Source organism: Capsicum annuum, chromosome 8 (assembly GCF_002878395.1).
Source record: "Capsicum annuum cultivar UCD-10X-F1 chromosome 8, UCD10Xv1.1, whole genome shotgun sequence".
In the NCBI taxonomy this organism is placed as follows: domain Eukaryota; kingdom Viridiplantae; phylum Streptophyta; class Magnoliopsida; order Solanales; family Solanaceae; genus Capsicum; species Capsicum annuum.
In genome coordinates, this window is record NC_061118.1 from 75,274,420 (window position 1) to 75,288,094 (window position 13,675).

The window sequence follows — 13,675 nt, forward strand, 5'->3', positions numbered from 1 at the left end:
TGATACACTACCATATAGAAAATAGCCAACTGAAGAGAATATCCAACCCTTTTAAAAACTTTTAAATTGTCTCAGGCTCGATGACAATACAAACATAAAAATTTCTAGATAAGGCATGAAAACATCCTTCGTACTCTACAACACTCATAGAGCCTAGATCCAAGTGATCAAACTTGTCTCCTATCTGATCCCTAAACTTATAAGACACAACTATATCTAAAGAAAGCCTTGATAAACTGATCTTAAGTTATCTCTATCGAACCAAGAGGTTTGTAACTACCATGTGACATCCACCAATTTTGGCTGCATCTATTAAATAGCAAGTAGTTTAAGCAACACCATGCGATTTAAACAATCCAAGGTGATGGAATTTCCCATGACAATCAATTAAGAACTAAAATGAATTCTTACCTATAATACACTAAACTTAGGAGGACCCAAATAAGTGAATCTCTCAAACATCTTCTCATCCTCAAAAGACATAATTATACTCACAAATATAGGAGGCATAGTAAATTTTCCTACCCGAGAACCAACCTGAGGAGGCAACATAAATGAAGACTGAAATCCTGATCTCAGAATACCATACTCAGATATTGGCACAGGAGGAATAACATTTAAAGTCTGTGTTGTACCATAAGAAGATATCAGTATGTAAGAGGATCCATACTCAAAATTAGAGGACACTATAGGCAGACTCTAGCTTAGATGAGGGTATAATATTAAAAGCTAGACGAACACCAGGTGAAAACAAAGAAGCACCCTCCTCATGAGTCAGCGAGCAACTTAGTAACACCTCTAAGACTAGAGTTAAAGAAATCTATAGGAACAAAGTGGTCCCTATATCTCTATTATACTAAGCCTGTAGCTCAAAGAAAATTCCCCAAGTTCTACCACTAGAGTGGGAAGATCCCCATGCCCTTCCACTACCTCAGACCCATCCACTACTTTCAACTCACTCTCTAGAATGAGATCTTTCCTCTAATGATCATTTTGCATCTCTAACCTCATAGGATATAGTCCTTATAATCAACATGGAAAGAGTGAAATATGTTATAGAACAAAGGTATGAAAGAATTTACATAATAAGTAACATAAAAAAAGAGTTTCCTAAAGATATTTTATAGCCTCTAGAAGATAATTACAAATGTATATGTACTAATCCATGTGAAAATACTAGACACCCTATTCTTAAATTGATGAGATCACTGAACTTGGCTCTAATACCAATTTTTCATGACCCAAAAAACAAAGGTCAAATAAAAAAATAAGGGTCATGATAGCACTTATCTCAACAAGCCATGACAAGTAAGCCAATCACCTAAACTAATTTTAAATTATAAAAAATACCAAAACCCAAGGAAAAAGCTCTAGAATGGAGTCTAACCACACATATCCAATAATTGGAAAGAGAACAGAATAAAGATACCATAGAATATCCCTAAAACCAGGGGTCAAAGTGTGAATTACTCAATAAATCTCAAATGTCAAAAGATATAATCATAGTAAGAAAAGATTATAATTTATTTTTAAGAGACAAAACAAGACATGAAATAGATAAGAAGAGGTAGTAGGTCAACTCTGGAAGTATAGATCGATCGCTACCTCTAATATACATAAGATATCACCTGAATCAACTATTGTGCTGTGTACTCTACCTAGATCTACATTAAAAAGGTAAATTAGTGGTGAGTATGATCTACTTGTATTTAGTAGGTATCATAGGTTGACTGGGTGAAGTAGAAAATAAGGAATACAAAATACACAGTACGGGTTCGTCACCTATATTAACAAAATATCCCAAATGGTAGCCCACACCGTCTCTACTAAAAATTCAATACTATACATATGTCCCAACACAAGTATGAGAAAGGAACCCAATAGATGGACATCAAATTAAACATATCAAAGAGGTATACACAAATAGACATAACATCAAGAATTCAAATACAACACAAAATGTTGACATAAAGTGAAATGCAATAAATATGATGCTAATGATAATGTGATGCACGAGGTTGTCACATAACCTCCCTATGTACCTACTAAGTTGTTCTCCTGAGATAGGGCCCATGGGGTATTTGTCAACCCATATACAGTCCAATATCCTAAACAAATATCCAAAACTCCTCTTAGGCACATATATTGACAGGGTTTTTTTAAAGATGTCACATATCTACAAATACGGAATATACACATTAAAATGAAGTGAAAAATACCCATATTGCCCATTTTTGGGTTGGGGTCAAAACGGACCATTAAAATGGGTTTTTTAAAAAAGAAGTGTAACCCAAAATTTTGGTCCAAAATTATATTTCCCATGATTAAAGGAACTAGTAGAAGATAACCCAAATGAAAATAAGTTGAAATTAGTGTTCAAATCAAGAAAATACTAATATAGGCCTTTCTGGCTAAAATGTTAAAATTCCCTTTTGAATCAAAGTTTTAACAAGATTTAAATGACTAGAGTCGAATAAAAATAATTGAAAAAAGCGATTTGGAGATTATACAAGTTTTAAAGGGAAGAAATTACCTAAAATTCAAAACCACAAGCTCTAAGTCTACAAAATGGTGAAAATTATAAAAAAAGGGATTTATATTGCCTAGCTATCGCTTAAGTGATCACATGGTTGTTTAAGTGACCATCGCTTAAGATACCAAGTGTTGCTATACGATACTTACATGGCACACGAGTATTGTATAAGTGACTAGGATGTCACTTAAGAGACAATCTCTTAGGAGAGCATAATATAGCTTAGGTGACACTTTTGTTGTTAAGCCAATTAGCTTAAGCAACCAAAGCATTACTTAAGATGTCCAGCAGCTGAGTGGTGCACTAGCTGTAGACTTAGAGATTACTAGTCTCTTTGGACCCCTTAGGATTCATTGAAAATACCAAGAATGCAATGAACTATGCTGCTGGACTATATTCAGTGCTCCAAACTCAATTGCAATATCAAATTTTCACTAAAAAAAGTATCATTTTCATAAAGTTGACACTCAAAATCCAATTTCATAATTTTCTGAATTGAGGGTCAAAATAAAATATAAAAGCTGTAAAACCACACCTGCTAGTTACCATCCTAAAATTGATGACCCAAATTTGTTGGCTCAGGAAGGGTAAAATGGTCGAATCATACTAAAATAAGTATTTTGGAAAAAATCACAACTATAAGGTAATTATAAATGAGAACTTTGCACGCTATGATCACCATGACTAATCAGAAAGCCACCCATAGTTTGAGACACTACCTGTGTAGAATCTATTGGCTAGCAGTAAAGCTAACCGCCATGGGGAAAATCCCCACCACCGAGTGGAACACTAATAGCACTGTACTGATGACATAGACTATTACTGCGACCACCATAAGTCTCAATATATGCTCTTTCAGTGGCCCTCGTATGGTCAACAACTTAAGAGAAAAAAGTCCCAACTGCTACCAAATGATATGACTCAAAACAATTTGGTAAGGCTAATCCTCTAATAATTTCACGGACTATCTTATGCTCAAAATTATATAAAATAGAAGTATGTATGTCCCACTCAATAAACCAAATCTCATACTCTAAAATCAATAAGAACCCTGCTGAACACCACTAAATCTAACTCTGGTCTGAGAACATCACAATAGCCTGGACCACATCTTTATCTATGAGGAGTTTAATAAAGGGCATAAAATCCCCAAATTTGAACCGTGTAAGGATGAAGTATCACATACTTATCTAGAGCCTGGGCTGGCCCTAAATCCTCTAACTAAATTTGAAGGTCCTCGATTACCATCCCTGACATCCTAGACCAACACTTCAGTGAAGCTCTGTAAAAGTATTTCAAAGTCCCATCCACATCTACTAATAACTATGTATCTCCATCTAGGACAAAAAAAGTCAAAGAATATGATTTACGCCTATTGGAATATGGACAATCCACGAGGTGTCAAAAATGGAATTCCTAAGAATGCTATGTACACATCCTAATATAGGTTATGGATATCTCTGAATCGATTTATAAGAATCTACAAGAAACTTAGGTCTTGTACCAACACATTAATAAACCTTGGCTATGATACTAATTTGGCATGAACCAATTTCTCAAGTCATGATGGCACCTACTATAACCCACTAGTAGGTAAGATTATCCATAGTCTGTAACCACTAGTAATGGGATACCAAGAGAAATGAAAGGAATATATGGATTAATTATGATAAAAAACTAATATATATACATATATATAATATCCCCAAAACTAGTTGGAATAAAATTAATACTGCTCTTTTCTTGTAAACTAAGAGTGCTTAGTTTGAGTTGCCTCAGTTCAAAACCTATTGAGTTAACTCGTGTTGAGGTGTCTTGGTCGAGTTTTCAAGGTATTTTTGAAGTAGAGTTACTACAAGTAGGAGGTGCCTATAGGTAGGCTAAAATCCAGTGTGTAATCAATAGGTTGATTATAGTCGATTTATTAGGAGCTTGTAAGGGCAAGTCATGGATTTTCCTCCCTTGAACAAGGGGGTTTCCATGTTAAATCTTGAACTCTTTACATTTCCTGCACCTTCTTTTAGTTTTGGTTGGCGTGCTGTGTTTTTGCCTTTTATTGACTTTGAGGGACTTGGTCCCTCACTATGTGATGCCACCCTTAGGTTCCAACAATTGGTATCAGAGATGGTTCAATATAAAAGGTTCACACCTAGAGTGTATTGGTTAACATAGTCACTCTACCTAATCTAGAAGAAGGACAAACTACCACAAGACCCTCTAGATTTAATGGGTATTATAGATGGAGGAAAACCATGATATTTTACTTTACTATGGCTGAGGATAGTAAAATTATGGATATAATGCTTAATGGTCGTTATGTTCTTGGTAAAGAAGTCAAAGAAGGAGAAATAACAAGAATCATAATAAAAATAGGAGGGAATATAATGATAAAAATACAAGGAAAATTAAGAAGAATTACAAGACTAAGAAATTTAGTCTGCGGCATAGGTCCTGATGTATATAACAGGATCTCAGCTTGTGAAAATGCCTAGGAGATCTTGGATTGCTTGAAGACTTCTAATGAAGGGACTATTGATATGAAGGATTCTAAAGTACACATGCTGAATACTAAGTATGAAACCTTCACCATGAAAAAATAAGAAACCATCCAAGAAATGTATCTAAATTCACATCTATCAAAAATAAGATTCACTTCATAGGAGATGTGAACCCATTGTATAAGTAAGTGAGAAAGATTGTTGGTGTTCTTCATGTCATGGAAAAACAAAGTGGTTGCTAAAACTGAATCCAGAAACATAAAAAACCTTACCATAGTTGCACTAATTGGAAATCCAAAAACTTATGAGCTTATAAAGCAGCAAGGGTCGGAGAAGCAAAAGGTAAAAAGGGAAAAATCACTAGCATTAAAGCCTTCAAAACCTGATTCAATAAAAGAGGACACTGATGTTTCTTATTTAGAAAAAAGTATTGTCAAAGCCATGAGCAAAGGTGGCTAGTTCCAAATAAGAAAAGAAGCAACAATAAAAGAAGAAATATAGAGGTTTGTCACAAATATGAAAGTCCTGAGAATTTCATTAAGTATTGTCCAATGCACAAATTAGATTATTAGGAGTATCTCAAGACTGAAGGGGACAAATTAAAGAGTAGGGACCAGGGCCCTATAAAATCAAGAAGTAAAACTGCAGCAGAGTATGAAGTAAATCAAGCTCTGACAACATGGGAAGTTTTCTTTAGTGATTTAGATGAAGTTGAGAAAGATAAAGATCTTTCAATGTTAGCTGTGGAAGAGAGCCAAGTTGTCTATGAATCCTTATTTGCCTTTATGGCCAACATTGAAGATGAAGAAAAAAAAAAGTAACTCTTTTAGACATTAAGAAACTCTTGATAACTACTTATCTAGGAATATAATTAAGAGCTTTAATTGAGTGACTTAACTCTTCAAATATTTGAGATTAAAGAATAGGTCAATAAATTGAAATCTCAAAATATGAGTAGTACGTGTTAGATGAAGAAGGTAGATAATATAGATAGTAAAGGGATGAAAGAAGCTTCAAGCCTTCAGATTGTTTTTGATAAAAATTTGAGGAATTCTAAAAGAACCTTATGTGTTCACTTCACATGAATGAAGAGTTAGAAAGGGACCTAGTTCTCTTAAGAGAAAAGCTTAAAAATCTCTTAAATCGGTTACATCTTCACAGGTCCTTTCTAATTGGACTAGTAGAGGTGTTGAAAATAGTAAGGGGATTAGTTATCAAGGAGAATTACAACCTCTTGTCTCAAAAGGAAGAGCTACTCCTGTTGCTAGAAACAGGGTTCACGGACTGTTGTGAACTCACAGTAGAAGAGATAGGCACACGAATAAATATTGTCAAAGATGGATTAGAGCAAGGATGAATGGTTCCTGATATATTTAGCATGAAAGTTCATATCTTAAGGGTCTCAAACCCTTGAGAAATATGAGAAGAAATTTTCTGCCTACATAGGCTAAAAGGGATTTGATCACAACATTATTTTCTTATTGGGCACTTAAGCTCAAATGGGTTCTCAAATAAAAACTGTGATCATGGACCCAAGTAAAATAAAAGGGATCGCAGTGAGATATGGTTCATTAATAGTATGTGATCAAATTCTATTTTGGAAGGTTTGACAGTGTTCTCTACTCAAGACACTTCAAGGTGAAGATGTCTTATTTTGAAATAGTGGATTTCAAAGGACTTGGTCTCTGGTAGAATAAATCTGAATTTTAAAGAATTAGAAGTTCCTTGTGCTGAAACATTGGAGGAATGAACTGAAAAAGAAATTTGACATTATGTAAGAATATGGAAAATCAATAAGAAAGGGCCATGTCTATCTCAGAGGAAGAAGCTTCAGTATTGAGAATCAAGTCAAGATTTGGATATGGACCCTAAACCTACGCTGAGAGATAGTTCTAAAAAGGTCTGTAGAGGCTGAAGCAATAAATAATCAAGTTGACCTAACTTAACTTATGAAATAATGTGTTTCCTTAAAAGTTGCTATGATAGAAGACATGTATCCATGATAAAGTTGGATCAAGATAATAAAAATAGTTTTATACCTTTGCAGGTTTACACCCATGGGAACAACTTCAGAAGGGAATAAATAAATCTAACACAAGCGAGAAATTCAGTTAAAATGAAAGGGATCTGGTAATATCTCTCAGGTTAGCACAAAAATTATGTGACTCAAAACTCAAAATTTCTATTTTAAAACGGCTTCATGTCTTGTCCTTTCTGGAAAAAATGTAAATTTCCTACTAAATGGAAGAGTCACACCTCTTGTGAGTACATGCGTCATTCCAAAAGTGTACCTATTAAATGGCCAACAGTCACTTCCTGAATTACAAAATCAAATCTTCTATATTTCATTCAATTCCTAATCAACAAAAAGCATCCTTCTAAATTATTCAGTCCTGATCTAAACTATTTGTTTTATCTCATAAATTTCAAAATGGTAGAAAATACATCCTCCTTATCCCCCATTATAAAGCTTTCTACAAATAATCCTCAAGATTCTCAAAGTTCTTTATCAACCTCTTCTTCTTATAAAATTCCCATAACCCTAGGTGAATAAGGTCCTATTGACAATCCTGTATTCATTAATGTTTTTGTCGTGTTAGCCTTGGTAAATTTGAATCAAGGCCTCAACTCAGCAATTGAACAATTTCACAAGCTATAAGAGTAATAATATTTTCTTGTTTTCTTTAGAGAGCTTAGGTAGAGTTGCCTAGGTCCAAAACTTGTTAGAGTTAACCAGTTTTAAGGGGACTTGGCAGAGTTGTTAAGGTGTTTTTGTAGTACAGTTACTTCAAGAATGAGGAACCTAGCATTAGGTTGAAATCAAGTCTGTAATCAATAGATTGATTATTGTGGATTTTGAAGGAGCTTGTGAGGGAAAGCCGTGGTTTTTCCTCCCTTGACTAAGAGGGTTTCCACGTTAAATCTCATGTTCTTTTCATTTCTTGCACTATCTTTTTTTAGTGGTTGGATTACTATATTTTTGCATATAATAGACTTTGAGGGACCTAGTCCCTCATTGTGTGGTGCAATCCCTAGGCTTCCAACAAAGAGCTTCTAATAAAATATAAGAATACAAATAAAGTACTAAATGAATAAATAGTTGAAACACATCTCTAAATAAAACATATAGATTAGTCTAGTACATAAAAGGGAGAATAGTAACTCTAAACACTAGGAGCTCACCCTAAATTGATGTGACATGGAAACATGACACTTTTGATGCTAAAAATTATGAATTTATGTGAGAACTTATGGTGTTTTGTTGGGTATGATGCACTTTGGTTTGAATTGCACGTAAAATAGGTTTACAATAATTTTGAATGAAAAGAGAAGAAAAAGACCTAAAAAAAACCTTTGATCAGTATATGAGTCATTCTCTGAGTCTTAACCAATCCATACGACACTAATACTAAATCGTATGAGTAACAAAACTAAAAGCCAAACTAAGGAGCCAAGTATAGGAATATATGACTCAAGTACCCTAGTCGTAAGCAGCGATACGAGTCATATGTGGAATTTATGAGCATAAAAGAACAAGAGCTTTTATGCAGGAGTTAAAGTGTTAAATCTATAAGGGTCAAAATTCTGAGTATAACTCGTATAGGGATCTCACATACAAAATAGTGTTCAAGACCTGGAAAGACAGAAGTCCCAGGTGGATATAGTTTAAGGACACTAGTCGTACACTATGGTACGACTCGTAAGCCAAAGTCGTATGCTAAATATTGAGTTAAAACTTTGGGAATATCCAACACTGGAGTAGATATGACAAGATGGGGTACGACTCATAAGCTGAGGATACAATTGAAGATCGAGTCGTACCGACTATGACTTATCTTTACCTTTCCCATTTTTAATAGAATTTTATGTTATTTTGAGACACTATACATACCCTAGGGTTTATCTTTTATTAGGTTATGCGATGTGACATTCTTTATGTGTTATCACACACTATTACTCATTGCTACATTATTTCTTGATATTTTAGGGTTTTATTAAATCATCGACTTTAGAGATTATTCATCTCATTCTTGTTCAATTAATTTTATATTTTCTTCATTAATAATCATGGTTTCTTGTACAAACATAATCATCTAATCCTCTTAGCTAGGGTTATGGGAAACATGGAGGATTAGTTTCATAGAGGAAGTATGACACTTCATTGTTCTATAGTTTTTACATGTATCTTAATTCTTTTTCTCAATAATTAAACTCATAGCAGTTGTTGACACTTTAGATTGCCTATATTTGCATCCATTCGATAACCAAAAAGCTTTCGAATAGGAAAAGAAGATTAAGAAAGTGATTTGAGATGTGATAATGAAGCATTCCTTCTTATCACTTGATCCTACCCAACAAGTATAATTGATGCTGTAGCAAGGGGCAACAAGGCAACCCTTTGATATGATAACAAAGTAAAAAGGTTTAAATTTATAGGCTTTGAATATAGAACAAAAGAATAATAAGGTTGCTCACAAGAAATTTATGCAGTTGAGAAGCAAGGGGAACACAGACCTAGTATTCATCTCAGATCAAAAAATTGGATACTATTTGCAATTGATAATACAACAGCCATTTTATATTCTATACTACTCGTGGATTACATCAAGGCAAGTAACAACTCATATTTTCCCTATGGGTTCGTCCTCAAACTTATTGGGTTACTATATTTGAAATTAACTGTATTATACTTCTGGTTGAGGTTTAGTTTTAGGCGACATCAAATTTTGGCGCTGTTTTCGGGGATGATGGTTGAGTAGTAAATTTGATTGGTAAAGTTTGCAGGTTTTTAAATTTCTCTTTTTCTTTGTCATACCTTAGTGTATGCAAAGTACTAGGTTTAGAGGAAATCCCATACTACTATTTAATCCAGAGCCAGCAAGAAACCTTTAAAAACCTAGAAGGATGTCAAGATAAGTTTGTGATAGGATTCAAGACCCCCAATATGTGGACCCAAATGTGACACTCTCACATGCTCCTTTAGATCTGCAAAATCTTCCTGACTTACAAAAACAACAACTGCTGGTATAAGAATATAGAGAAACATAAGAAGCTACACTTGTTACTGAAGCGGTAGTTGCCCAACACGAAGGATTAGTATGGCTGAGATAGGTTGTTGATTGTCGTGTTTAGAGAGACAGGGCTCTATTTATTCCAGCATATCAACAGTTAGACCTATATGAGAAAGATGAAGAAGATCTGGGTGATATTGATCCTACGTAGTCTAGAGCCATAGTTCCTCTTTTATTAGCCCCTAATGTGATGTTTTACAATACTGGTGCTATGATTGCATTGCTGAATCTAAAGGGTATGTTTTTGGGTGCTTATAAGGATGATGCAAACATGCACCTTACAAATTTTCTTAGGATATGCACAAATTACAATATTCCAAGGGTTAATTAAGAAGCATCAAGATTGAGTTTGTTCCCATTTTCTTTGACTGGAGAAGTATTTTTCTGGATAGGGGAACTTTTAAGATGATCTATCATAACTTGTCATGAGTTAAAGACATAATTTTTTAACAAATTCTTCCCTCATTCATGGATGTTACAGTTGAATGACGAAATTTATAATTTCAGACAACTACCTGCAGAGTCTATGTATGAGGCAAGGTTTTTATTGAAGAAGAAGCTGAGCATGGTACCGAATCACAGAATCAAAGGATCTAATTTTTCTTCTATCTTCTATCGATCATTGAATGATAACTCTATAGATATGATAGATGCTATTTTAGATGGAGCATTTATGTGTCTTCACTGGGAAGCTGCACTGCAAATTCTAGATGATATTGCGGTTACAAATAAAGAATGAAATATTTAGGATTCAGAATGTGGTCATGGCACATATTCTATTGGAGTAACAAATATGTATGGAGTAGGGAATGACATGTTAGCACAAGAGGTTGAATATCTTTGTACAGATATTGGGTTGCTTACATAACAATTTATGCCAATGTGTGCTGAGAAGGTAAATGCAGTAGTGGCATAGGGTCTACCTCCAAACCATTTGAGATCAAATATCAAGAACAGAAAAAGTATTTGGATCATAGATTTTTGAATTTCAAAGATCAAGGTAAAAGGAATCAAGGTTAGAACCATTATAATGATAAATGCAGAGATAGGAGTAGAGATAGAGATAGTGAATGACATTGTAATAAGGACTATTAGGAGTAGAGTGACAAATATATTCCACCAATAAGTTGAGATACAGATTCCAGAATAAAGGCATTTTTGGCCAAGCAGGTAAAACTGCAAGAAATTTAAGAAAAATGCTTGAAGTATATCAAAGCCTATCTGTTCGGATTGAACCAAAAAGTTGAGTCACTGATACAACAATCATGTAGTTGGAAAAGTAGTTTAGTCAGATATCACCCATAGTGAATCAAAGAAAACCTTGCACTCTTCCAAGAGATATAGTGATAAAACCAAAAATGATAGTCAATGTTATGCCATTACCACTCAGAGTGATAAGGTCACTACATATCCACCTGTACCCATGGCTAAAGAGCAGAAGAGTAAGGATGAACTAGTTTATATTGGGCGCAGCAGCAAGCCAAATAAATGAGAAGAAAAGGCTATAGATCCTGTACTGAAGACCATTACAAGACCACTTACTCCCTATCCATAAATATTGAATAAGAAACAAGAAAAGGTAAGTATAAGAAATTTTCGTCTAAGTTAAGAGAGTTAACTGCCAACATACCACTTGTAGAGGCATTGGGGAAGATGCTAGGTTATGATAAATTCATGAAGGATTTAATAACGAAGAAAAGTTCAGTCAGTTATAAACCTGTTGACAATATTCATCATTGCAGTGTTGTAGTCACTAGATCTTTAGTATAGAAGACGGAGGACCGTGGCGCTTTCAAAATACCTTGCACTATCAGGTGATCAACTTCACTTAAGAATTTTGTATTTTGGGGGCTATCATCAACCTCATGCCCTATGTAATATTCAAATGGTTGGAGTTAGAAGCTCCCAAACCAACTACCATGAGACTAGTAATAGCGGACAGGATAGTGAAGAACCCTGTTGGCATCCTTTATGATATTTTGATAAAAGTGTCTTTTTTTATATTTCCTACTGATTTTATTATATTAGATTGTGAAGTGGAATTTTAAGTCCCCATCATTTTAGGAAGACCATTTTTGTCTATAGGTAGAATGTTGATTGATCTAGAGAAAGGAGATATGATGCTGCAACTTAATGATGAATAGGTGACATTAAACATATGTAAATCTATGAAACAACTTGATGAATTGAGAGTGGTGTCTGTTATTGATGTAGATGATGAGGAGATAGATTCATTCCATGATATTGATGTAGTTATAATATTGTATAGTGGTTTTGATACGATTGTTTCTATTGAATAGAGGCTAGGTGTCGAAGATCTTGCGGAAATGATTATGAATTACAAATCTAAAGGTATCGAGGAGTATGAGGAGTCAAAGGGTGCATTCCATGGTGATATTTAATTTTATGCACCAAAGAATCTTGATCTATATTTAAAGAATCGAACTACTTTACCTGCTCGCCCATCCATTGTTGAACCACTGGTGTTAGAGTTGAAGGCCCTCCCATATCACTTAAAATATGTATTTTTGGGGTCCAACAATACTTTTTCAGTTATTATTGCAGTTGATATAAGCCAGTCAGAGGTAGAAGCATTACTGTCAGTGTTGTACAATTTTAAGAGGGCCATTGGATGGTCCATTACTGATATTGTGGGTATTCCTCCTTATTTATGTACTCACAAACATTAGCTTGAGATAGATTGTATTTTATCTATTGAACATCAATGTCGACTCAATCCTCCTATGCTGGAGATGGTTAAGAAAGAGTACATTAAGTGGTTAGATGTTGATGTCGTTTTTCCCATTGCTGATAGCAAGTGGGCTAGTCTAGTTCAATGCGTACTGAAGAAGGGAAGAATCACTATCATACCTAATTAGAAGAATGAGTTACTGCCTATGCGAACAATAACCGGATGGAGAGTGCGCATGGATTATAGGAAGCTAAATATCTGGACTCAGAAAGACCATTTTGCTATGCCATTCATGGATCAAATGCTTGACCCGTTAGCAAGCAGATGATGGCATTGTTTTCTTGACTAATACTCAGGATATCATAATATCACTATTGCACCTGAGGACCAAAAAAAGACTAACTTTATATGTCCTTGTGGGACCTTTGCTTTCAAATGAATGTCATTTTGTCTATGCAACGCTCCAGCCATATTTCAGATATGTACAAATTTTATTTCCTCTGATATGGTTGAAGATACTATAGAAGTTTCTAGGGATGATTTTTAGTTGGTGGTGATTCTTTGTATGACTTTGTTGTGCACTTGGAAAAGGCTATATAAATGTGTGAGGAGTGCAACTTGGTACTTAATTGGGAGAAGTTCCATTTCAGGGGCAAAGAAGGAATTGTGCTTGGGCACAAAATTTTAAAGAGAGGCATAGAGGTTTATGGAGCGAAGATTGAAGTGATTGGAAAAATACCTTATCCAATTTATTTAAAGGGAATTGAGAGTTTTTTACGACATATAGGTTTTTATAGGCGATTTATCAAGGACATATAAATGATTGCTATTCCACTTTAAAAGATTCCTGAGAAGGAGATAAAATTTGATTTTAATGATG